General features: G+C 42.9%; 1 long non-coding RNA gene across 1 annotated transcript; it reads right to left on the bottom strand.

The window, feature by feature from the left end:
• Positions 1-106: 106 nt before the first annotated feature.
• On the bottom strand, positions 107-16,963 carry LOC149314867 (uncharacterized). The gene is made up of 3 exons (XR_016280981.1): positions 16,876-16,963; positions 7,810-7,946; positions 107-372 (listed from the first exon to the last, which is right to left on the bottom strand). It is a non-coding gene; the product is annotated as an uncharacterized LOC149314867 (long non-coding RNA).
• Between the last annotated feature and the right edge of the window lie 11,022 nt (positions 16,964-27,985).

Genomic DNA, 27,985 nt, shown 5'->3' with positions numbered 1-27,985 from the left:
TCATACTACTATGTTCATATTGAAATAAATACTTTTTAATGTAAATATTAAAAGAAGAGATACAGATGATTTTGATGATAAATACACAAAAGATTAGGAGACTTGAGAAGGCATAGAATGCTAAAGCCAGTGAGGTCCTTTCTTCAGATCATAGGCTTGCCACTTCTGACGTTGCGCGCACACTCTCTTCCCACATGTACCGCTTGCAGCATAGAATCACTCACATCATCCAGACCTATGAGGGCAATGAAAGGTGCCACAAATCCATAAAGCGTTGCCATAGCCACACTCAAGGGCCATGCAAAAGCAGCCAACACAGCCAGCCAGACGAGACTCCACAGAAGACAGCAGCAGCTTTGTGGAGGAGGTTCACTGGAAAGAAAGAAAAATATTTCAGTCACAAGCATTTAAAGTACATAATATAGTGCAATAATATTTTTATTAATACATAAGGATGTTATTTAACATGCTGTCTACATTTCAAATAGAAATCATTCAAAGCTAGCAAGCTTTCATAGACCACACTGCAGAGGTTTTTGATGGATATTGGTTCTACAGTTTACAAATGTCTATTTGGGATCCCCCTTTCCTCCTTAATTTTTGCCTTCCTCCCAGGGACTCTAGACTGATGCAAATAGTTCTCTCCACTAACCAGTCTATCCTCACAACTCTTCCTGTGAGAATGGTTAAACTTGACAGGCAGCAGTAATCCTACTAGATAGCAGCATGTAACAAACTAGTTGGGAGTGTGGTGAGCAATTCTTCAGTGGAAATATTTAAGCAGAAGCTGGATGAGTATCAATCATGGATGCTGTAGTTGCAAGAATCTTGCATTGACTGGGATGGAGAAGGTGACTGTCAATATCCCTCGTGAATCGAAAATTCCCATCAATTATCCACATGGCTCCTTCCCTGTGTTAAAAGACACAGGGAAGGTTTCATGGCTGCATGGGCTATCACTGCCCCTAATACCACCCTGCACCTCCAAGCTCCCGAGATGTCTGCATGTTCAACATTATTGTGGCAGGAGTTTGATGGAAATCTTTACCTGTGAACTGCAAGGAGACCTTTCACTCAAGGAGGGAGCCTAGTCCAACCAGTGTCACTTCTCACATGCATGAGCTCTATGGGTGTTCACCAGTCTGCACATCAAACGCCTATTGAAAAAAGTCTAAAATCCAGTTCTTGGGGCAACATGACAAAAGGTTGCAGGGACCATCGAGGCAGTTCCCTTCACAAATTGTTTCCTGACAATGTGAACACCCCTTCTGTCACAATGCTGTGTGATTCATGAGGAATAATCACATATGGCTTGAAACACAGGGAAAGGCAAAGACTGACCAATGGAAAACATTGGAACACAGTCACCTTCCAGACACTGGTATTTGGCATAGCTATCATCTCCCATTGAAACGGAAGCTTGCTGAATGATAGGAGATTCTCTATTTTATAGCAACTAAGTGTTTTTTTAAAAGATGCATTTCCAGGACTTTTACCACAACTGTCCTCTCTCTTTATATTACATACTTAAAATGAGCCTCAAGGAATACAGCTATCTCTTCAGTGACAGTTTGCCCTTGCAGACAAGTCCTATGAATCCTGCCAGAAGGAATGGCCCCTCCTTTTCGGGGGTGGGGGGGAGTTTGCCTTCATCTTAGCAAAGCTTTTTTTTTTCCTTTGGGTGGAGAATTTGCTCTCATGTCAGTGCAAAACGTCCCTCAAAGCAGTATCTAAAGAAAGTGTCTCACGTTTGCCTTTCTGCTTTATATATAGGCAAAGTTTGCCATCAGGGGAGGTGCATGGGTTCCATGTCAAGGGGAAGGCAATGAATCCTCTCCAAGGTTTAATTCAAACTGTTTAGGCGCTATCCAGCTTGCTGAATCTATTTTAGGGATAGTGTACAGCAGCCTGGATAGCTGTTTAAAAGTTTGGACTTTTGACATTGGAGCCAGCCACATCCTCTGACTGGCATTTTAACAAAAGCCAAATAACACCAAAAAAATCTTTTTATCTTAAGGTCACCAAGAGAAATCTCCAAAGAAAGGAATATAGTTTATGGTTCTGGGAAACAAGAAAATTAATGCTTTCTAATTCAGCAACCTTTCTTTCATACATAAATGAACCCTATGCACACACAATTCCACTAAAAATTGGTTAACAGCAACATCTACAGCTAGTTAACAAAATCATCCCCTTCTCCCCACCACCACATGCTATGTGTGTCTTTCAGGAGGCTCTTAGTAGCATACAGATTTCCTTTATTTATGAATGTGCGGATTAAAGGTGAGAGTCATGCATCAGGTATAAATTTCCTGAGGGCAACATTATATTTAAATGAGTACTTTTTTAATATTATAGATAAAAAGAAGAGATACAGATGAATACTAGTGATAAATATATATGTGTGTTGTTTATTGTCTTTGTAGTGCTTTGTAGTACTTGCTAATGACACCCACCTCTAAGTCTAGACCTGGCAGGTATCTTTGGGACAGGGCTCCTTTGTGGGATCATAATTATTTATTATTAATTTATTTCATTTGTATGCCATCTTTCTTCCAGGAGAGACCCAAGGCTGCTCACAGATTTTAAATATATATATTTAAAAATCTCAATAAAATTCAAAACAATTAAAATATTCTACAAACAATATAAATCTTATATAAAAATGTTTTTGCTTGCTGACGAAAAGCAAGCAGGGAGGCGGGCAGCCTAGCATCTCGTGGGAGGGAGTTCCAAAGGGTCTGAGGAGCCACAAAGAAGGCTCTCTCTCGTGTGCCTTCAAATTGTTTCCAATTTACAGTGACCCTAAGGCAAACCTATTACAGGGTTTTCTTGGCAGATCTGTTTAGAGTGGGTTTGCCTTTGTCTTCCTCTGAGTGTGAGAGAGACTTGCCCAAAGTGACCCAGTGGGTTTCCATGGCTGAGGGGGGATTCGAACCTGGCTCTCCAGAGTTGCAATCCAATGCTCAAATCAGAACACCACGTTGGTACTTTAAGGTTATAGAGTGAAGGGAAAGAAATAACAACAAAAATAACAGTATTGTTGATGTAGGAAGTGAGCTCTAGTTACATATTTGGTGGCAGCAGGGCTCATATTAGCTAAAAGCCCATAAATAGGGCTCATAAATAAGAGAAATTGGGTCACACAATCAGCCCACCCTCATTACCCCATAGGTCTCCTCCACATTTTGAGCAAATTTCTGAAGAGCAGCAGGGAGCCCTAGTGGCAAAGTGGTAAAATGCTGGCACTGCAGCCACTAGATTGTGAGTTTGATCCCAGAGGCTCTAAGCCTTCCATCCTTTCAAAAGTCAGTAAAATGAATGCCCAGATTGTTGGGGGCCATTGGCTTATAAATTGTAAACCACTTAGAGAGTGCTGAAGTCACTGTTAAGCGGTATAGAAATGTACATGCTATTGCTATTCAGGGAGGCTTTGTAAATGTGACTGCTCTCCTCTGAAATAATGGGACTTTGCCCAAAATTCCACCTCTTTATTAAATGTGGGACTTTTTCTGAATATGTCCTTCTCAGTGTTCATGACCCATGGCCCACAAAAAATCATTCATCAAAGAGATGTAGACCATAGTCCAATAATCTAATATTTTCTTTTTGACACTACGTATTAGCATGTACTCCTTGTATTATTTTCTCTTTCTAGGACAAAGCCTTCATTGGGAAGGGATGAAGAAAACATCATGTGTGCCCTAGAGTTCTCCACCTTCTTATCCAGTGACTCATAGTCATTTGTGATACAGTTAACCTACAGTGGACAGAACTGTCTGTTCCTATGTGAGCAATCTTTTCATTGCATCCTGGATAGGAGCAACAGAGAGGAATACCTCCTCCTCCAGCTTATCATAATGGCACATTGCTGCCTTTGCCCTTTTCAGAGAAGAGTTACCAACCACCACACATATCTTTTGTGCAGCAGCAGGATTCCTTCAGGTTACAGAGATATCTGAAACCTCTGCCCTGCTCTGTGGAGCGCTTGTTCCAATGTTCTTGTTCCATTTCTAGTTTAGAGGCAAACAAGCCACAAATTTCAAAACTATGGTTTGATGTTATGTGCAATTCTACTTTACCAGCATGAAACCAGAATTTCAAGCATGAAACCATGGTCTGTGTGTGGACAAATTATGTTTTCGTCAAATCATAGGGCCCGAACATACAGGCAAAAATAAAGCTGTTCCGGGTCACTTTGGAGGTATGCTGTTTAAATGACACATGCATCTTAAGAGGCCAGAAGCTGCACCAAAGCTGCACTCCAGTCCTTAAGACTGGAACATGGCTTTGGCGCAGCTTCCAATCTCTTAGGATACATGCATCATTTAAACAGCATACCTCCAAAGTGACCTGAAGCAGTTTTATTTTGGCCTGTCTGTTTGGGCCCATAGTTTCCTAATTTGGACAAAACAGCAAAATATTATTTGCCTGTAAGATCTCTTTCAAATGACACAAACATATTTCTATGATTCTGCTTTAGTTGCCATAGCTGCATCATATGGAATCCTTCAATTTGTAGTTTGGTGAGAGACCAGAGCTTTCTGGCAGAGAATTCTAAATGCCTGAGGGGACTACAGGTCCCACAATTCTACATGATGGAGCTATGGTGGTTAAAGTGGTATCAGAGTGGTGTGATTTTGTAGTAGGAAAGAGTCCTGAGCAGAAAAAGCTGTTCACTCATTGTGTATAAGGAGAGGTAGGTATGCATAAGCTGGCTTTGTTAAGGATGGATCCTGGGGGAAATGTCCAGAGGTGGGACAAAGGTGACAGGGTTACTTTGTGTCAGACAGGAGCCATGATGTCAGCAATTGAGCTGTGCTGAGTCACAGGAGGTGACATCTTCAGTGGCTGAAAAGTGCAAATTCACACTGCACAGGGGATATGTAAATATGTAACACAGTAGGAAGAGGCTGGATGTGGACAAAGTGCCTGTGCATGGCACATGTATATAAGGGGAAGAGCCTCATTGTACAGTGTGAGTTGGATGGTGTGTGGTGTTATGCAAGTAGCTTTGTCGGTGAGAACAAGATTGTTTACAGTGGAATCAGAAGTAAAGTGCCTCCGTGAGAGATATCTGCCTGTTGTCTTCTTTCCCACTTCTGGAGGGGGAGAGGAAATTCTCCAGCCTGCACAGAGCTTCATGTCACTTCTTTGGTGCCCATCCAGGTGCATAACTTCGGCATGCTGCAACGCAGTTCACGCAACCACACTAATAGACTCATGTTGGTAATATTAACTTCAGGTCTTTGTTGGGAGGTAAATCCTGGCATATAGCTTATTTGTTCTCCCACCATCCTGGAACTGGAAGAGATACCTGAAACCTGGGAAGCCAATACCAGAGAAGCTGACAGTACTGTGTGGGATGGACCAAAGGTCTGAGTATAAGGCAGCTTTTTATGTTCTTTTAGAGATGTAAGCGTAGAAGCTTGAATTTTCCATCCACTCACTGATGTGGATTTGGGAAAAGAGTATATTTCTGTATAAAGTTATGTATAGGTTACTCATTTCTTCCTTTGCTACTGCTCACTTCAGTGGGGGTTACATCACTCAGAGAACTGTAAATTATTATTATTATTATTATTAACCTTTATTTACAAAGCGCTGTAAATTTACACAGCGCTGTACAAACAATCATTTTAATTGGACGGTTCCCTGCCCTCAGGCTTACAATTAAATTCTAAAGTTGCATTTGATTTGATGCATGCCCCAATTCTGCCCCCTAAGTTGGAGTGCACTGCTCCATACGGTGCGCGATGTCACTGCACTCCTCTGGCGCTGTGTCCACACGATGCAGCACCAAAGGAGCACCTTAAAGCTATGGCGTCGTGGTTATCCCCCCTTTGTAGGGTGCAAAAAAGACCGGCTGAGGCTGTGCAGACTGCTCCTGAGAGGCGGCCTGCAGCCGCCTCCAACTGTGCTGGATTGGGACTGTGGCAACCACACACTGCAGCCCCTATCTGGCCTTTCCAGGGTGCAAAAAGGAACCGCAAAAAGCAGCTCCTTTTTGACAAGGACAAACTAACAATAAAATCTATTACTCAGCTACAAGAGGATAACATAAAAACCAAATGGTTCCTATATAGCCAACTTAGAGCAATTTAGAGATTACTACAAAACATACGAATTTAAAAGAGAGAAAAATGAAATAGATTATTTTTGAAGAAGAAGGAAAGCTTATCTCTAAATTCTATAAACTAATGAAAAACAGAGATCTAGAATCAGAAACCATAAAGCATATAATAATAAAATGGGTCCAAGACATCGGCAGTACCATTGAACTTGACAGCTGGGAAACATCATGGATAAAGACAAATAAGTTTACGCTTTGCCAAAATTACAAAGAAAAATACACCAAAATGTTCTACCAATGGTACATGACTCCATCCAAATTAAATAAAATTCATAAGACTGGATCCTTAAAATATTGGAAGTGTCAGAAGCAAGAGTGTAACTTCATACATATGTGGTGGAACTGCCAAATGGCCAAACAATACTAGAGGAATATACTAGGTCTAATTAACGAAATTCTTCAAACAGAACTTATTTTGGACCCTCAAATATTTTTACTGAATATGATTAACAGGCTAGATGAAAAAGTAGAAACAAAATACAGTTGAATATTATTGTACATGATCACCTTGGCCAGGATATTGTATGCACAGTATTGGAAACTCATTCAAATACCAACAGAAGAGCACTGGCTAATTAAGATAAGAAAAGCAATGGACATGGATCTACTCACAGCTAAATTAAGAGGAAAAGTTAACTTGGATGAACTGATATGTCTTCAGAAGTTTGGGAAGAATAAAGGTTGGAAATTTGTGTAGAATAAATATATTGGTATGGGGGGAAAATGGAAAGGAAAGAAAAAAGTCTAACAAAATACGTAAAATGCAATAAAAGTACTAGGATGATAAAGATATCTCAGGAAGTTCAGAAGAAAAGATTTAAGTTTAACCATCAAGAATTTGGTTGCTGTTGACCTAAACAAGGATGAATCAATTTACAACCGACTGAATAGGTTAAGATTAGTTTTAGATTTGTAGTACCTTGTTTATATGTTTGTATGTATGCTACTCAATTGTAGTTATTGTTTCTATGTTGTTGCTGTTGTTTTTTCTATATTGTATGTTTTTCTTTTTCCTAATAAAATTATAATAATAATTTTTTAAAAGCAGGTCCTTTTTGCCCCTGGAAAAGGCACAATAGTTGCGGCGCCGTGGCTTTAAAGCGCTCCTATTGTGTGGCGTAATGTGCACGCAGTGCCAGAGGAATGCCATGATGCCGTGTGGAGCAGTGTGTGGCATCATGCCACCCAGGGGCGGAGTTGAGGCATGTGGACACCATGCCCCGACTGCACCCCCAGGCCAGCCTTTATGACTGGTGTGCACAGCTCCGCATTTTGCGGCTCCTTTTTGTGCCCTTGAAAGGCCAGATTGGGGCCGCAGTGTGCAGTTGCTGCGGCCCTGCTCTGGAGCAGCTAGAGACAGCTGCAGGCTGCCCCTTAGGGGCAGTCTGCATAGCCTCTAAGTCTGTGAAGACACAGGAATGGATCCAGATTGAATAGTCATATTTGGGAGCAGTCCCATTGAAATCAGTAAGGCTTCTCAATCCTTACTAACGTTGCTTATGATTAAATCTGGGTCCAGCCCATGGTGCTCTACGTATGTCTTTAATTTCCTTTGGGCAGCTGCATTACTCTTTCATGTGCACAGGTCAAACTAATGGTAGTAATACGTCTTTGCATACATGGAATGCAAGGGGCAAAATGGAGTGACTGTACACAAAAACTCCCACAGTATATACCTTTTAGGAGGTTCTTGGGGTACAAGTGGCTCAGTCTTTTCAGTCGACTCATCACCTTCGTCATATCCTGTTCCTTCCTCGTCCCCTTCTCCCTCATAAGCAGACATTGCTTATTGGACAGATTCCTCTCAGATACACTATGAATGACAACAAAATGCCATTAGTGCTAGTGTCAGTCACTTAAATACTGTATGTACAATTTCAGCTCTATTTGAAATATATATTCCAATGCATTTACCATTTGGGATATGTACAATTTTAAAAGCATAAATGGTAAATCATTATTTATAGCGATAATACCGAGTTACCTGAATATCCCAAAAGCACCAGATTCTCTGATTTTGGAAGCTAAACAGGGTCAGTCCCGGTTGGTACCTGGATGGGGGACTGCCAAGAAACACCAGGCTAAACTTCAGGGGATGGCAATGGCAAACCACCCCAGAGTATTCCTTGCCCAAGAGAACCTAATGAAATGCATAGGGTCATCATAAGTCAACAGGCAACTTGAAGGCACATACTTTACTTACTTTTAATATAGTAACAGTACCTAGTTTGACCCAGGTTGAAAACCCATTAGTTCCTTCCTCAGCACTGTGTGCTGTCTGTCATCTCCACTCCCAACTTTTACTTTCAAACTGGTCTTTTTGTCTCTCTCATGCCTGGTACTCATTGGCTTTGCTTGGGTTACAAACTCCTTCACTACCACTGTTTTATTTCTCTCCCCCCCCCCCCCACCAACCTCCCACTACTTTCTCCATCCATCTTCATGTTCACTAACCCCTTAACTTCTCTCTCCATCCTTCCCAGATATCAGGAGTTTTACTTTCTCTCAGGTATGCCAGAGCCTAGTTTCCTTCATCCAAGCAGACAGATCTGCATTCTGTGCAAATTATTTGTTCATCATGTGAAATGATGTAGTAGGAAAAGGGTTGGCCAACTGATGTACAGACACTGGTAATATCCTATTTGGACGTGCTCCTTACAACCTTGTTTTGTAGACAGAAAGTCTTAGGTTTCTTAGTCTTAGTTTAAAAACACACTGCACAAATAATCCAGTCTGAGACCTTTTTAACTGCCCTGGCTCAGTGGGAATTGTTGTTTATTGTGGCACCAGAGCTCTCTGAGGTGGCTAAATGTCTCATAGAGCTACAGTTGCCAGAATTTTCTAGCACTGAGCCAAGGCAGTTAAAGCAGTCTCAAACTGGATTATTTCTGCACTGTGTTTTGGACCTTAGAGATGTTGCATGTAATGAAGGTTTGCATAACCTCCCGACCAAGGTGTTTTTGAACTGCCATGATGCCTTGAGAGCCCCTGAGAATGTTTTCAGGTCCCAGTGAAAACTTTTGTTTGGGCTGGCCCACAGGTTGTTTGCCAGCAACAGATCTGCATGATGTTTGGGAGTGGCCAGGGGGTGACTGCAGGCCAGCTGGGCAACTCTTGGTCAGGTGATGGCTTTGGGCCGAGCAGAAAAGAGGCTCCCAAATATGCATGAAGGAGAAGGATCAAAGGAAGCAGTTTCTTTGTCACCTTCCTCCCTCCTTTTGGGCTGGGGAAAGACTCTGTGCACCTACTGCCCCTTCAGCAGACTTGCCGATAGTGTTTCCAAGGGACAAGGAAGGTGACCAAGCAGACAGGGCTGGAGAAGGATTGGGCCAGTGGCATCACCAGAGGCTTTGGGGGTGCAGACTGCACTGGGTGACACCCCAAAAGCGGGTGTTAATTTTTAATTTTTTTTTATTATAAATTTAATATTTATTTTTTTTAAAAAAGCCCTGGGACCTCCCCTTTCTCTTTCCACTGAGCCTCATCCCACTCACACTATCTCTTCAGAATCTGAATGGCCAAGCAGGGAGGTCTGGCCAAGCATGGCGGACAACCAACCATAGTGATCAGGGTGGCTATTTACTGTGGCAGTCGGGAAAATGAAGGAGGTTTCTTGTGCCTGAAGATGGCTTAGCTGAAGGTAAAAGGACTGTCTTCGTCTTCTTCTTTTTTTGGCTTGGCAGCTGCGGGAGTTATTCTTGGGAACCATAAAATCATAGAATCGTAGATTTGGAAGAGACTACAAGTGCCATCCATTCCAACCCCCGGTCATGCAGGAAATCTCAGTCAAAGCATCCCTGACAGATGGCCATCCAGCCTCTGTTTAAAAACCTCCAAGGAAGGAGACTCCACCGCTCCTCGAAGAAGTGTGTTCCACTGTCCAACAGTCCTTACTGTCAGGAAGTTCTTCCTAATATTGAGGTGGAATCTCTTTTCCTGCAGCTTGCATCCATTGTTCCGGGTCCTGTTCTCTGGAGCAGCAGAAAGCAAGCTTGCTCCCTCCTCAATATCACATCCCTTCAAATATTTAAACAGGGCTATCATATCCCCTCTTAACCATTTCTTCTCCAAGCTAAACATCCCCAGCTCCTTAAGTCGTTCCTCATAGGACATGGTTTCCAGACCCTTCACCATTTTAGTCGCCTTCCTTTGGACACGCTCCAGTTTCTCAATGTCCTTTTTGAATTGTGGTGCCCAGAACTGGACACAATATTCCAGGTGGGGCCTGACCAAAGCAGAATATAGTGGCACTATTACTTCTCTTGATCTAGACACTATACTTTTATGGATGCAGCCTAAAATTGCATTGGACTCCCAGATCTCTTTCACACGTAGTTTCATTCAGCCAGGTGTCCCCCATCCTATATCTGTGCATTTTATTTTTCTGCCCTAAGTGCATTATCTTACATTTCTCCGTGTTGAAATTCATTTTGTTAGCTTTGGCCCATCTTTCTAATCTATTAAGGTCATTCTGAATTTTGATCATGTCCTAAGGGGTATTAGCTACTCCTCCTAATTGGGTGTCATCTGCAAATTTGATAACTATACCCCCAATTCTGTCATCCACGTTATCGGTAAAGATGTTGAATAGCACTGGGCCCAGGACAGACTTCTGTGGCACCCCGCTGGTCAATTCTCTCCAGGATGAAAAGGAGCCATTGTGGAGCACCCTTTTGGTTCGGCCGTTCAACCAATTACAATTCCATGTAACAGTTACCTTGTGAAGCCCACATTTCAGTAGCTTGTTTGCAAGAATGTCATGGGGAACCCTGTCAAAAGCCTTACTGAAATCAAGATATACTATATCCACAGCATTCCCTTGATCTACCAAGCCGGTAATTTTATCAAAAAAAGAATCATACATTTGGAAGAGACCTCAAGGGCCATCCAGTCCAGCCCCCTACCATGCAGGAATATACAGTCTAAGCACCTCAAGCAGATGGTCATCCAGCCTCTGTTTAAAAACCTCCAAAGAAGAGATTAGATTTGTATGGCATGACTTCTTTCTCTAAAACCTGTGTTGACTTTTTGTGATTATGGCAACAGAAAAAGTAATTTCCCACTCCTTTCTTAGGCAGTGAACATTGAATTTCTGAAGAAGCCTCGGCACCTAAAGGATTTGTTAGCTTTGGCCCAGCTTTCTAGTCTATTCAAGTCATCTTGAATTTTGATCCTGTCCTCTGGAGTATTAGCTATTCCTCCTAATTTGGTGTCATCTGCAAATTTGATAAGTATTCCCCCAATTTTTTCCTCCAAGTCATTGATAAAGATGTTGAACAGTAGTGGGCCCAGGACAGAGCCCTGTGGGACCCCTCTGGTCACTTCTCTCCAGGATGAAAAGGAGCCATTGTTGAGCACCCTTTGGGTTCGGCCGGTCAACCAATTACAGATCCATTTAACAGTTCCTTTATCTAGCCCACATTTTACAAGCTTGTTTGCAAGAATGTCATGGGAAGCCTTGTCAAAGGCCTTACTGAAATCAAGATATACTATATCCACAGCATTCCCTTCATCTACCAAGCTGGTGATTTTATCAAAGAAAGAGATCAGATTTGTCTGGCATGACTTGTTTCTCTGAAACCCGTGTTGACTTTTTGTGATTATGGAATTGCCTTCTAGATGTTCACAGACTCTCTGTTTAATGATCTGCTCTAGAGTCTTTCCTGGTATTGATGTCAGACTAACTGGATGATTATTGTTAGGATCCTCTTTTTTCCCCTTTTTGAAGATGGGGACAACGTTTGCCCTCCTCCAGTCTGCTGGGACTTCTCCTGTTCTCCAGGAGTTTTCAAAGATTATTGCCAATAGCTCCGATATTACATTTGCCAGTTCTTTTAATACCCTTTTATAATGTAGTTCATCTGGTTCTGGAGACTTAAATTCATTTATATTAACAAGGTATTCTTTACATATTCTGTACGGAAATCCCCCTAATCTGTCCTCTGCTCCATTATCCTCAGGTTGAGCACCCTTTTCCTTTTCTAAGACTGAGGCAAAGAAGGTGTTGAGTAATTCTGCCTTTTCTCTGTCTTCCGTTAGCATTTGGTCACCTTCTCCACGCAGTGACCCTACTGTTTCCTTCTTCTTCCTTTTGCTGTGGACATATCTAAAAAATCCCTTTTTATTGTTATTAATCTCTCTAGCAAGCCTGAGTTTATTCTGCGCTTTAGCTTTTCTGACTTTACCTCTACACATGCTTGCTATTTCTTTTTATTCCTTTTTCATGATTTCCCTCTTTTTCCATTTCTTATACATGTTCCATTTAAGACTTAGCTCAGTTTAATGTTCCTTAGTCATCCATCCTGGTTTCTTGAGACATCTCCCATTTTTCTTTCTCATTGGAATTGTTTGAAATTGTGCCTTCAGTATCTCCCTTTTGAGAAAGTCCCATCCATCCTAAACTCCCTTCTCTTTTAGTATTTCTGACCACGGGATCACCCTCAATACTTCTCTAAGTTTACTGAAATCCGCTCTCCTAAAGTCTAGAATGCGTGTCTGACTATGCCTGGCTTCTCCTTTCCACTGTATTACAAACTCCAGGAGAACATGGTCACTTCCACCTAATGATCCCACCACTTGCACCCCATTAACCAAGTCATCCTTGTTGGTTAGGATCAGATCTAAAATAGCTGACCCCCTTGTTGCCTCTTCCACCTTTTGGACCATGAAATTGTCTTCAAGGAAAGTGAGAAATTTGCTAGACCTTGAGGATTTGGTGGAGTTTGAATTCCAGCAAATATCAGGATAATTGAAGTCACCCATCACTACTACATCTCTCCTTTCTGAGTGTGTAGTCATCTGTTCTAGAAAGGCATCATACAATTCCTCCATCTGACTGGGGGGTCTGTTGTAGACTCCCACCATAACATCCTTGTTGTTTCCCTCCCCTTTAATTTTTATCCAAATGCTCTCCACCTGGCTTCCATGATTGATGTCCAGGATCTCTTCACTGGTGTAAATATCTCTGACATATAGTGCTATTCCTCCTCCTTTCCTGTTTGGCATATTTCTCTTAAAAAGGTTACACCCCTCTATTTCTACATTCCAGTTCTGAGACTCATCCTACCAGGTTTCAGTGATGCCTATTATATCATATTTGCTTTGTTGTACTAGCAGTTCGAGTTCATCTTGCTTATTTCCCATGCTCTGTACATTAGTGTAGAGACATCGCAGACCATGGGTCCCCTTTACTTGTGCTTGTGCAAGTTCTTTTGCTTCCCACTGTTGGGTCCTGTTGAGTTATTCCTGGGGAGACCAGCTTCCTTTCTTGACCCACCCTGCAATAGTTTAGATCCTTTGGTGAGCTGCCTAAAACTCTTTATATGGGATTTCACATTTTATATGTCATTATTTTTTTCTTTGAAACTCATCAATTTTATAATGGATACCAAAAACAATCAACTGATGACACTGCCAAGAAAGATACTATTAAAAAAACATAAGCAATAATAATTGGACCCCAGTAATCTGTTACCAGCTTCTATCCACCCTTGTTGGCTGCGTAAGCCTTTGTCTTTTCTCTTCAGAGCTCCTGTGCCTGTAAAAGCAAATACACAACAGGCACCATTTCACAAGGAATGAGGATCCCTTAGCATTTGGAACCCTGCTTGAGGTATCTAAAACCACTCAGCTATGCATCTGTGCAGCACTGTCAACTTCAGCAGTCACTGTGTTTATTTATATGCTGCTTTTCTATAGCAAACCCTGTTCAAAGGGGCATATAGTAATATATGAAGAAGTTACATAATATATTTCCAGATAATTCAGTACCAATTCCAGCTCAGGATTTAGAAGGTGTACAATAGGCTAAATATCTCACACTACTAAATATACACTAAAATGAAACAATATACTCGTAATTTACACTAAACCTAATAAAAGGAGTACCAGCATCAAAATCCAAACACCAACAAAGATATACATTCTCCAAAGGTAAATGTTACCCAGCCATCGCCTACCTCTCCTGCTTCATGGTACAGTATTTAGGCACCTGCAGCAGTGCATGTGTTAGTTAGGACAAGAGGTTGTAAGAACAGACCACGGTGAAACAGAAGGATTCCCAATTGACAAAGGGGTCAAGCATTTCATCGTTCTATCTGCTCAACTTGTATGCAGAAAAACACACAAGAATAGTAGGGAAATCAGTAGTAGGAGGAGTGAAGGTAGGAGGAAGGAACATCAACAATCTAAAGATTTGGAGGCAACACCATATTAATGGAAAGCATCATAGATTAGGAAAAATTACTAAAGAAACTACAAAGGCAGGCCTATCCCTAAACATAAACAAAGACAAGAATAGTGACTATGGAGGATTTATATGAATTCAGCCTAGATAACAAAGAAATCAAAATAGTTAAACACTGATCAGAATGGGGACTGAATTCAAAAAATTCAGAAGAAATTTAGGACTGGGAAGGCAGTTATGAAAGAACTAGTTAGAATTGTAAAGTTTAAAGATATGCAGCTGAACTCTAAAGTCAGAATTGTCCAAGTCATTGTACTGCATATCACCATGTACAGATGTGAGAGCTGGACATTGAAGAAAGCAGGCAGGAAGAAAATCAACTCATTTTGGCATGTGGTGCTAGAGAAGTGTGCTGAGGACACCATGGACAGCCAAAAAGACAAATGAATACGTCCTAGAACAGATCAAGCCTGACCTATCCTTGGAAGCCAAGATGACGAAACTGAGGTGGTCGTACTTTGGCCACATTATGAGAAGGCACGGTTCATTAGAAAATACAAGGATGCTGGAAAAGGTAGAGGGTAGTGGAAAGAGAGGAAGATCACACATCAGATGGATGGACTTCATCAGGGAGACCACAGGCCTAAAACCGCAGGACCCAAGCAGAGAAGTTGAGAATAAGGAAATGCAGAGATGTCTTTTTCAGATGGCCACTAGGAATGAAAGTGGACTTAAGGCAGCGAACAACAAGAACAAGAGAACATAGGATGGATTATAGCCTGAGAGACAAGAAGTGAATCATAGAATCATAGAGTTGGAAGAGACCGCAAGGGCCATCCAGTCCAACCCCCCTGCCATGCAGGAAATCCAAATCAAAGCATCCCCAACAGATGGCCATCCAGTCTCCATTTGAAGACCTCCAAGGAGGGAGACTCCACTACACTCCGAGGAACTTGAAAGAGACTTACTACCCACCCCTCCTTCTCTCTTATATACATGCAGAAGTCTCTCTCAATGCACTGTACACAATTAAAGTTACAAAATGCTGCCATCCAGCCAAGGAAGAAAGGTAAGGCGCATACACCAGGCGGTAGGCATTTTCATACTCTCTTTTTGTATATATGTATGTACATACAGCTTCCGTAACCTGACAGGAAAATCTGTGTTGTTCTATCAGATCTTTCTGGCTAATCTAGCTAATTTAGTTAATCTAGGAAAGATTAAAAATAATGGTTTTAAAGTTTTAATTCTCCATAGCTTCACCCACCCCAAACATCTGCAAGCCTCTGGTCCAAAATGCAAGGCATCCTGCTCATCTTACTTCTGAGTAGCTTACTCCATTTACTTTTGTGTAACTCAGTAATGTTTAGTGAATTGATATGACAGAACAGGCTACAGAATTTTTAATTAATTAAAAATAAGCAGCCCATTTTTAAAAGGAAAGTATTCCTGAATGTAAGGAATATGTACTTCAAAGTTTCAGAAGTCTAGGCTTCATAGGATGCATGTTTTTCATGCATCCAGATTGGCCAAGGAAGAGCAAGTTACTTTGTGGGGTTGTGAGGAAGCTTGCCAAGGATATTAACCAAGCTACACAAATGTATGCCGTTCTCAACCATCATAAATCTGGCAGCTAAAATGGTAAGAGAAAAAGGCTAGGGCCCCTAGAGGGTAAAGTCAGATATGCTTATAGAAAGAAGCATCAAGTCATCCGGGCACCAGATTTTGAGCAACTCCTGAAAATTGGAATGATGAATAAACCACCTGAAAGCTTAAACTGTAAGAAAGCCACTCCCAGAACAGAGGTTTTACCTGTGGGGCTTCATCTCAACAAAATTCTCAAGCTTGAGCAGGCTAACCAAGAAGAAGGCCTTCAAATCATCTCCAATTTATGGTGACCCTAAAGCAAACCTGTCACAGGGTTTTCTTGGCAACAGAGGAGGTTTGCTATTGCCTTCCTCTGAGGCTGAGAGAGAGTGACTTGTTCAAGGTCACCCAGTGGTTGCAATGGCTGAGGGGGGATTCGAACCCTGGTCTCCAGAGTCCAGCACTCAAACCACCACACAACACTGATTCTATACTGAAGTTAATTCTACTGGTTATTGCTGCTGAGTGGTATATAAAATTGAAAAACAGGCTGCCATCATGCCAACCTGAGTACATCAGACTGTCTCGTTTTAGAAGGTTAGAAGAGAGTGTGACCCAGTGGGTTTCCATGGCTGAGTGAGGACTTGACTCCTGGTCTCTAGAGTCATAGTCCAGCACTCAAACCACTGCATCATGCTGGCTCTGCCTTTCAACCTGTTGTTTAATTCAATTATACTCATAAAGTTGTTGCCTAGTTTAAAATCTGTGCCTGTTTCTTTCTTGCAGTCTCTATGGGATTGCACTCTGTAGTGTGAAGGATACAGTAGGTATACTGCTTGTGCCTACAGACTGACTATGAAATAGAAACTGATTTTGTTTCCATTTATTCCTATTCTTGTTTCTTTAATGAGATGTACTTTCCCCATTCCCGCAGTGTAGAGCGTTAGTGATGAATAAGGAAATGATTTACCTTGTCGATCTCTATCCCTGCAATTCTCTTTAAAAATGGCTGATTTTGTTTTCGGGTGTTCACTGTAATCCGAAGACATCAGCAAACTTTTGAAAACAAGGACTACACGAAAAATCCATGTGTTTCCTTATAGAAGCACACAGTGCTTACAAGGTCTTCTAAGCATCATTGTTTCCAAGTAACCAGTATGATGTCATACATAAGGAAATCTGAAAGACTACATACAGGACCATTCTACTTACATGGTTTGTTGCAACTGTCCACTTCAAATGAGAACCAACAACTTCGTTCCACACAGACCAGGGCAGCATCATACCAGAGATATATTCATTTGCCATCAGAGACTAATGTAAATAGCATCTTCGTGTCTGTCTGTCTATCTATCTATACTCTAATTATTTTCCTACCTAGTTGGCAATAACTCTATATCAGACATTTGGAGGGTTTGTGGTAGGAAGGGGCTGTTATGAAATCTTCTTGATCTTCTCAACCTACATTTAGCCAAATTATGGTCTCCATACATTCCATACCTGCAGAAGTTAATAGGGAATTGGTAGTCAAGATAAGGCAATTGGGACCATTCTGCCCTTTCACTATTGTGAGTAATGGTTTAAGGACTAATTTTCTCCACTTGAAGCGGTGATAACTATGTCCACATTTGAGAATCCAGGTACACTTGGAAGTCAGAGGAGACACAATAATGTATATTTTCTGTCTTATATAATAATAATAATAATAATAATAATAATAGTTTTTATTTATATATTTCCTGCCTCTCCCTGCAGGTATTTAGGTTTAGAATGCGTGTTTCTTTTTCAGAAAGGATCAAATGGAGACTATGTACCATTTCACTAGAAGTAGAATCAAATGCAATTTCCTTGTACCACATTAGGGGGGAAAATGTAGTTTTCAACTGTGATTTCTAGAAATAGTATCAGCAGTTTTAGTTATTATTGTTATTTTTGTCAAACTTTTCCTCTGACTGGAGTTTGTTGTACAGTATTACCCTTTTCTCCCAATTTACTTTTTGTGTACTCTCAGACATTAAGTACCACTTCAGGTGAACTATGACTTATGGAATTGGAGGTTATTACTTTCAAGTCAAAGCCGACTTGATTTACGCCATGATTTACTTAGCGTCAGTTTCGCAACATCTGTATAGATGCTTAATTTGTTGATTTATGTCTTTCACTTGTTCTTATCTAAGATGGATGTACCTTGAAAAAACTCAGCTGTGTCAATACCCTTACTCTTACCTTACCTTTTAGACTTGGTTGTATCAATTTTTCACATGGAGTATCTGTAGAGGGCGTTTCCTAAACAATAATGTCTTTTGATTCCGTGAAGGTCAGATTGATATCAGAGCCCATTCAGACTGACCTTTCTGCGCTGGAAGGAACTGGGAAGATTCAGCCCCCCCCCCCCCCCCCCCGAATCCCTCTGGAAGCAAGTGCTGACTCCCAATCAGGGTATTTTAACCCTGAATGCCCTCTTGGAAAAATCGGGTTAAAGTTGCTGTCAATCAAATTTAGTTCCGCGATTGTCACAGGTGATGTTTCCTGCACTCATTGGGCCATCGGAAGTGTGCTCCCCCCTCCTTTTGCCTCCTGTTACCCGGATTCCCCTTTTTTTTGCCTCCTGTCACTCTTTGCCTCCTGTCACCCTGATTCCCCCTTTTTTACCTCCTGTCACTTTGCCTCCTGTCACCCTGATTCCCCTTTTTTGCCTCCTGTCATCCCAATTCCCCCCTTTTGCCTCCTGTCACCCTTTGCCTCCTGTCACCCTGATTCCCCTTTTTTCCATCCTTCCTCCGGGTCCCTCCTCCTCCTCCTTCGCCCCGATGAAGGGGAGGGAATGCTCACCCTCTGCCCTCCCTCTGACCTAAACTCCTCCCATGAACTTGCCCCAATCATGGTCAGGGGCAAGTTCATATTCGCAAAACCCGGGTTTTTTCAAAAGAGACGGCTTTTACCCCAATTCTAAATGAGGCGCGCCAAGGGGCATTTGCCACGAAATGGTTGTTCATGCCTCTCATTTGATTGTGAAAGTTTCGGGGCCAATATGAACTTCACGTGCAAGATTTGATTCCAGATCCGGCGTAAAAGGTAGTCTGAATGGCTCCTCATTTCTGCCAAGAACAAGTTCCTTGCAATCCTGCTTTTGGATAGTTAATTTTTAATAATGTGTGTATGCATCTATTCCTTTTGTCAGTTGTGTGTGTGTGTGTGTGTGTGTGTGTGTGTTCTGACTGTGTTCTGCTTTGTTTTTGTTATTTTTAGCTGTATTTATTATTTCAAATAATATTTTTTTTCAGCAAGGACTTATTAGTGAATAATGCATATCTATAACTACATATTTTGACAGAGAGGGTTTAAATCTGAATTAAATCCCTGTGATAGTTATTCTATAGTGAACCTGATAACTTTCCAATGCATGGGCATTGCAAACCCATAATTAGAACTTTCTGCACACAGTAAATCATATATTTGGTGGTCATCTATTCATTTGTGAGAAGAGCACTTCCTCTATGCTCACACTATTCCTTTCTCCTACAACTTCATCTCCAACATTCTGAATGATTGGATAGTGAAAGAAGAACAATTATTCACTCAGCTCCCCTCCTATCTGGCAGTGGAAAAATATTTGGCACAAGGGCCAAAATTAATGAAGTTCTTTCAGAATAACCACATTGATCACAGAATGTGAATGCAGTTTCACTGCTAAGAAGCTTGCCAAGGCTTGAACTAGCTTAAAGCTGCCAAGGCCGAGATGTATCTGGTTAATGGAGAAAGATAAATAGAGAAAGCAAGAACCATTGGCCAAAAATATAATAATCAACTAGGCTTAAAAATATCTATTGCTTGCACAAAACCTTTCCAATAATGCTGGTAATACAAAAGTAAGAGTATGTTTCACAGACAATGTGGAATTGAAGTCCCTGTGGTGTAGCTATCAAGAATAGTTTACACAAGGGGAAAAGAGAAAATATTAAGGCTGTTTATGGATAAGTACTATTGAATTCAATGGGATTTACTTCTACAAGTAAGCACAATCCGCCTGTGGTGGCATGGACTGAGTTGAAAATGTTTCAGTTTTGCAAGGGTGCCTGGTTTAGTGACTATTTCTTCATCACAATATATTCATTGCCATATATTCAGTGTCAAACTGCATTAATTATGCAGTGCAGACAGGGAAGAGTGACATTCTGGGCTCCTTCCACGTAGCTTACTAGCATGTTACACAGTCATTGCAAAAACTCTGAAAAAGGTAACAAGATTAAAGACTATTTCATTGATTTGACAAGTGTCAAAGGCCTACATTTTGTCAAGATGTGTTGTTGTTGTTGTCAGCTAAGATTGGCTGGAAGGATCTCAGTGCAGGCAGAAGCCACTCCATTCTTTGACTCTTTTATGACAAAGAGTCATAAAATCCAGGCAATAAAGTTTTTACTTCATTAGAATCATAGAATCATAGAGTTGGAAGAGATCGCAAGGGCCATCCAGTCCAACCCCCTGCCATGCAGGAAATCTAAATCAAAGCATCCCTGTAAGATGGCCATCCAGCCTCTGTTTAAAGACCTCTAAGGAAGGAGACTCCACCACACTGTGAGAGAGTTTGTTCCAATGTCAAACAGCTCTTACTGTCAGGAAGATCCTCCTAATGTTGAGGTGGAATCTCTTTTACTGTAGCTTGCATCCATTGCTCTGGATCCTAGTCTCTTGAGCAGCAGAAAACAAGTTAGCTCCCTCCTCAATGTAACATCCCTTCAAGTATTTAAACAGGGCTATCATATCACCCCTTAACCTTTTCTTCTCCAGGCTAAGTATCCCCAGCTCCCCAAGTTGTTCCTCATAGGATATGGTTTCCAGACCCTTCACCATTTTAGTCGCCCTCCTTTGGACACGCTCCAGTTTCTCAACATCCTTTTTAAATTGTGGTGCCCAGAACTGGACACAGTATTCCAGGTGGGGCCTAACCAGAGCAGAATAGAGTGGCACTATTACTTCTCTTAATCTAGACACTATACTTCTATTGATGCAGCCTAAAATCGTATTGGCCTTGTTAGCTGCTGCATCACACTGTTGACCCATGTTCAATTTGTGGTCTACTTGGACTCCCAGATCCCTTTCACACGTAGTTTCATTCAGCCAGGTGTCCCCCATCCTATATCTGTGCATTTCACTTTTCTGCCTTAAGTGCAGTACCTTACATTTCTCTGTGTTGAAATTCATTTTGTTAGCTTTGGCCCATCTTTCTAATCTATTAAGGTCATTCTGAATTTTGATCCTGTCCTCTGGGGTATTAGCTACTCCTCCTTATTGGGTGTCATCTGCAAATTTGATAACTATACCCCCAATTCTGTCATCCACGTCATTGGTAAAGATGTTGAATAGCACTGGGCCTAGGACAGACTTCTGTGGCACCCTGCTGGTCAATTCTCTCCAGGATGAAAAGGAGCCATTGTGGAGCACCCTTTTGGTTCGGCCGTTCAACCAATTACAATTCCATGTAACAGTTACCTTGTGAAGCCCACATTTCAGTAGCTTGTTTGCAAGAATGTCATGGGGAACCCTGTCAAAAGCCTTACTGAAATCAAGATATACTATATCCACAGCATTCCCTTGATCTACCAAGCCGGTAATTTTATCAAAAAAAGAATCATACATTTGGAAGAGACCTCAAGGGCCATCCAGTCCAGCCCCCTACCATGCAGGAATATACAGTCTAAGCACCTCAAGCAGATGGTCATCCAGCCTCTGTTTAAAAACCTCCAAAGAAGAGATTAGATTTGTATGGCATGACTTCTTTCTCTAAAACCTGTGTTGACTTTTTGTGATTATGGCAACAGAAAAAGTAATTTCCCACTCCTTTCTTAGGCAGTGAACATTGAATTTCTGAAGAAGCCTCGGCACCTAAAGGATTTTTCTGATGTTACAGTACAAAGCTTCTTGAGAAATTCAGTTTACAACATGGGCAAGTTGTAGGTAGATTTTCTTTTTTCTAACCTTCTGGATCTATTTCAATTTGGCTTTTAGCTTGGGAAAGGATACTGAGACAGTATGTAGTTGACTTGGTGAACAATTTGTTTCTAGAAACAGACACGGGAAATACCTCCCAATTGGCTTAGAAGTCTTATATCTTAACAGGGATCTTAGACAATATGGATGAGATCTTGCTACCTCCCTTGGAGCATCTGTTGGTGGCCCAAGAGCTGGTCCTCCATATTTGCAGTTTTGGCTTTTGCGGCTTTGATTGTTCATGGATTTCATTACTGTGTTCTCTAGGAATCTCTCCCCAGTGTTACTCTTCTGGAATTTGACCACACTGGAGGACCTAGAGATTCCTAGAGAGAATACTTCTCTAGGCATTTGTAGGTCCTCCAACATGATTCTATGGTCAAATTCCCACATAAAATAATAATAATAATAATAATAATAATAATAATAATAATTTTTATTTTTCTATTTCCTGCCTCTCCCTGCGGATCGAGGTGGGATCACATCAATGTCAACAATACAATTTACAAAATACACAACAGATTAAACACATCATTATATAACAACAATATACAGTAAAATACGATACACTACTAGTCAATACTAGTCAGCCAGCGGTGTTACAGTAGGGGAAACAAAGCGTCTGATTCACCACTCCAGCCCTGAAGCCAGAAGCCAGAGCCAGCAGCTAGCTTCCCCACACCATTGGGACTCCAGGCAAAGGCAGAGGCAGCAGCAGCTGAGGAAAGGGGGCGTGGCTTGGGTGAGACATTTACACCCTCCCCAAACACTCCCTCCAGGAAGACCACTCCAGCCCTGAAGCCAGAAGCTAGCTTCCCCATACCATTGGGACTCCTCAAGCAGAGCTCGGTGGCGGCGGTTGTAGCGGAGGGAGAGTTGCGGACGCAGTGGGTTCCCTTGAGGGCCCAGGGAACACCACCACCCTCCCAATTCAGTGGGCTTTGACCTTTCACCATCTCACCTGAGGCCGGGAATGTGGCGGGGGTGGCCATTGGAGTTGTGCTAGGGAATGGGAGGTATGGTTGGGATAGAGGGAACAGATGTTACAAAAGAAGACGGGATCGCTGTCTGAAAGCTATCCCGTCTTCAGTTCCCTCTGTTTCTCAGAATGGCTTGGAGAGCAGACCAACCATTCCACAGAACCTCACTCTGCTCCTTTGCAATGCCAGGTCGGTAAAAAACAAGACCCATATCATCCAGGACCTCCTCCTGGATGAAGATGCCGACCTGGCTTGCTTCACAGAGACCTGGCTGGGAGAGGATAGCACTGCCATATGGGCGCAGGCCCTCCCAGCTGGGTACTCTGTCAGTGAGCAGGTGAGGGGAAGTAGGCGGGGGGGGCGGAGTGGCTCTAGTCTATAAGAACCATCTGACCTTGGCCAGGATACCTGTCCGGAACACAGTCCATTTCGAGTGTATGTACCTTAGCCTGAAGACCAGGGATAGTTTGGGGATTTTGCTAGTCTACCGGCCACCCTGTTGTCTAGCAGACTCCCTGACCGAGCTGACACAGCTGGTCTCTGAGCTGTTGTTGGAGACCCCCAGACTTTTAGTTCTGGGGGACTTCAACATCCCGCTCGAGACCAGTTTAACAGGTGCGGCTCGGGAGTTCATGGAGACCATGACAAACATGGGCCTATCCCAATTGGTCAAAGGGCCCACACATTGTGCAGGTCATTCACTCGATGCGGTCTTCAGTACGGAACAGGAATATCCGTGGGTGGAGGTGGTAAGTACCTCCGCATTGTCATGGACGGATCACTTCCTGGTCAAGACGAAACTTAGAGCCAATATCTGCCCCACCGGGGGTGGCGGACCCATTAGAATGGTCCGCCCTCGAAGGCTGATGGAGCCCATTGGATTCCAGACAGCCTTAGAGGGTTTACTGGTTGGGAATGCCGGTGATCCTGTCGATGCTCTGGTCAATACCTGGAACACCGATCTTAACAGGGCTATCGACACGATCGCTCCCAAGCGCCCTTGCCATCCCGCCCCAAATCGGAGGCCCTGGTTCACGCCAGAGCTGAGGAAGATGAAGCGGTTTGGACGACAGCTAGAGTGCAGGTGGCGGAAGACTCGACTCTTATCCGACAGAACTCGCCATAGGAACTTTCTTCGTTCCTATCGGGAGGCAATGCGTGCAGCAGAGAGCCTTCTCCTCTGCACGTATTGCGTCTGCAGAGTCCCGTCCAGCAGAGCTGTTTAAGGTGGTGAGGGAAATGACGCAGGTGCCCCCTGCGCCAAATCCCTTACTTAACCCAACGACGGCCTGCTGTGACGCATTTAACAACTTCTTTGCAGACAAAATCTCTCAGATAAGAGCCGACCTAGATGCCACCGTTGAAACAGAGTCGACAGGTGAGGCGTCCAGTGACTCCACCGATGTAGTCATACTGGATCAGTTCCAATCTGTGAGTACTGATGACGTGGACAAGCTGCTTGGTAAGGTGAGGAAGACAACTTGCCCTCTCGACCCTTGCCCATCATGGCTGGCCGTCCAGGGGGGGGATGCATTGATGAGATTCCTTACGGATATCATCGGTGCATCCTTCAGGGAAGGACATATTCCATCTTGTTTAAAGGAAGCGGCGGTTAGGCCACTCCTGAAAAAACCTTCCCTAGACCCCCTGGATATGAAAAATTATAGGCCGGTGTCATTGCTGCCATTTTTGAGCAAGGTGATCGAGAGGCGGTTGCCCTTCAGCTCCAAGCTGTCTTGGATGAAACCGATTATCTAGACCCATTTCAAACCGGCTTTAGGACAGGCTTTGGGGTTGAGACTGCCATGGTTGCCTTGACCGACGATCTGCGTCTGAGCATTGACAGGGGGAGTGTGACCCTGTTGGTGCTCTTAGACCTCTCAGCGGCTTTCGATACTATAGATCACGGCATCCTCTTAGACCGCCTGAGGGGGTTAGGTATCGGGGGCACTACTTTGCAGTGGTTCCGGTCCTTCCTCTCGGGCAGGTCTCAGAGGGTGCTACTCGGGGACTGTAGCTCCAGTAAGAGGTACCTCACTTGTGGGGTTCCTCAGGGGGCTATTTTGTCCCCGATGTTATTTAACATCTATATGAAGCCGCTGGGTGAGATAATACGGAGTCATGGTGCTGGGTGTTATCAGTACGCTGATGACACCCAAATCTATTTCTCCGTGTCTCATTCGTCGGCCTCGAATTCTGATGGCATCTCTTCTCTCATTGAATGTCTTCAGGCAGTAATGGGATGGATGAGGAAAAACAGACTGAAACTGAATCCAGACAAGACGGAGGTGCTCATGGTAGCGGCCCCGAAACCAAGAATTGGGTTGCAACCTCCAGCCCTGGATGGGGTCACACTCTCCTCCAGTGACTGTGTTCGCAGTCTGGGGGTGCTCCTTGACTCGTTGCTCCTGATGACAAATCAGGTAAATGCGACAGTCAGGAGTACCTGTTATCAGCTTCAGCTGATACGCCAGCTGCGCCCTTTTCTGGAAGTAAGGGATCTCAAGACGGTTGTGCACGTGCTGGTAACCTCACGCCTTGACTTCTGTAATGCGCTCTACATGGGGCTACCCCTGTGCTTGACTCGGAAATTACAGCTGGTTCAAAACATGGCAGCCAGGCTTGTCTCAGGAACATCTAGGAGGGACCACATTACTCCGGTTTTGAGGTCCCTCCACTGGCTGCCTATCAGCTTCCGGGCCCAGTACAAGGTGTTGGTTATCACCTTTAAAGCCCTAAACGGCTTGGGTCCAAGCTATCTCAGGGACCGCCTCCTCCCGTACAATCCTCCCCACGCTCTCCGGTCCTCTGGGAAGAACTTACTGCAGCCTCTAAAATCTAGGCTTGCAGCGACCTCCCAGAGGGCATTCTCTGCTGTCGCCCCCAAACTCTGGAACGACCTGCCAGATGAGATCCGTCAGTTGACATCATTAGACAGCTTTAAAAAAGCTGTCAAGACGGATCTCTTCTGGCAGGCCTTTCCAGATTAACCATCCCGGCCCAGGTTCCCTGATTCCCTCATTCCTCCCGTGGCCCCATCTTAGTGATGGTTGAGGATCAACAGAGGGATATCAGGGGTTTTAGTTTGTAATTGTTGTTTTTATGCTTTGATATTGTGTTTTTAATATGTTATACTGTTTAATACTGTCTTAAGGGGGGGGAGGGATAAAGTGTTTTTAATTGTTGTATTTTATATTTTACTGTTGTCAACCACCCGGATTGGTTTCCCATAGGGCGGTATACAAATAAATATTATTATTATTATTATTATTATTATTGTTATCTGTTTTTCCATATAATCAAATCGGGATGGGAATCATCAACTATAGCAGGTCGGGTGGATATGCCCACTGGAAGAGATCTGTCTTTAATGCCTTCTTAAAGGCTTCTAATGATGTAATAAGATGGATCTCTTCTGGCAGGTTGTTCCATAATTTTGGGACCGCAGCTGTAAATGCTTTTTGGGAAGTAGTGACCAATTTGGTTTTTTTGTATTCCAGCAATTTCTTCCCTGAAGTTCTGAGTGTGTGGGGCGGATTGTGTAGGGAGAGGCGTTCCCTTAAGTAACTGAGGCCCAAGCCATGTAGGGCTTTAAAGGTGACGACCAACACTTTGTATTGCGCCCGGAAGCTAATAGGTAGCCAGTGTAAAGATTTTAGTATTGGTGTAATATGGTCTGATCTTGATGTTCCCGTGACCAATCTGGCTGCAGCATTTTGGATTAACTGAAGCTTCCGAACTTGGTACAAAGGTAGCCCCATGTAGAGCGCATTGCAGAAATCTAAACGAGAGGTCACCAGTGCGTGCACCACTGCTTCAAGGTCTCTCCGAGTCAGGTAGGGGTGCAGCTGGCGTATCAACTGAAGTTGGTACCAAGCACTCCTGGCCACTGCCTCCACATGCGATGTTAACTGTAGAGACGAGTCTAGGAGCACTCCCAAACTGCGGACTTCGTCCTTTAGGGGAAGTATGACCCCATTCTGGACAGGTTGACAAATCTCCCCACTTGGCCCAGACGTTCCTATCGCAAGTACCTCCGTTTTCTCTGGATTCAACCTGAGCTTGTTTTCCCTGTGTTGGCCATAGAGTTGCTCTAGATTCCTAGAGAGGTATTCTCTCAGGTTAAAAAACCACAAATAAGAAAGCACTAGTTTTTCCATTTTCACAGCGGTCCTGAGCCCCTAATTCCAGTGAATCTGGAGGGCCCACTATAGTTGGTTTTACTCTTTATTCTGATGTTAGAAGGTAGCAATGAGTAAAGCCACTTCTGCATTGTAAGACATTGTGGTATGTCCACAAGGTTATATCAACTATTCTGTTTAACATTCTATGATGCTGATAGGAATGTATGGAACTTTCAAATGGGTACAAATATTGTTGTATCATGACAAGTCTACATTTCATTAAGCCCCAAAATGCATATAAGGATTTGTTACTTATAGGCTACCTTTACTTTTTAACCAAATGCAGGCACTGCAGTACAACCTGGAGAAGAATAACTCAGGCACCAGTACCTTTTTGGGGGATGGTGATGGTGATGGTAAGGAACTCAGGATAAAAACAACCAGATACGAAACAAAGGGCTCATCTGCACTGCAGAAATGATGCAGTTCGACACCACTTAAGATGTCATGGCTCCATGCTATGGAATTCTGGGATTTGTAGTTTTTGAAATATTTTGCTTTCCCTGTCAGAGAGCTCTGGTACCCCCACCAAACTATAAATCCCAGAATTCCATTGCATGGAGCCATAGCAGTTAAAGCAGCATTGAACTGCATTATTTCTACAGTGTGGATGCAGCCAAAGAAGCCTTTCATACCAAACCAGATTTCCACTCCATATTGATGCCTCTGCAGATGTAGTTGGTAAGAAAATGACATACTGTATTTGAGAAAATCTGTTATGTAGCTGGGAGTAATGTGCTGTTTAAGCCTAAAGAACCAGGGATAGTGGTTTTGTTTCTGCAATGTAAAAATGGCTAAATTAATTAGAGGGGCCGATTCCTTGCTTGAGCCTCATTGGAAATGCAGTCATAGGAATGGGGGTTCCTTCTTCCTTTTTTGTGTAATCCATGCATAACCTATCTCTATTTGTTCTATTTCTAAGCAGGTG

Source organism: Sceloporus occidentalis, unplaced genomic scaffold, assembly GCF_023333645.1.
Source record: "Sceloporus occidentalis isolate IW3139 unplaced genomic scaffold, rSceOcc1.0.p SCAF_4, whole genome shotgun sequence".
In the NCBI taxonomy this organism is placed as follows: domain Eukaryota; kingdom Metazoa; phylum Chordata; class Lepidosauria; order Squamata; family Phrynosomatidae; genus Sceloporus; species Sceloporus occidentalis.
This window is presented reverse-complemented; position numbering and strand designations above follow the sequence as displayed.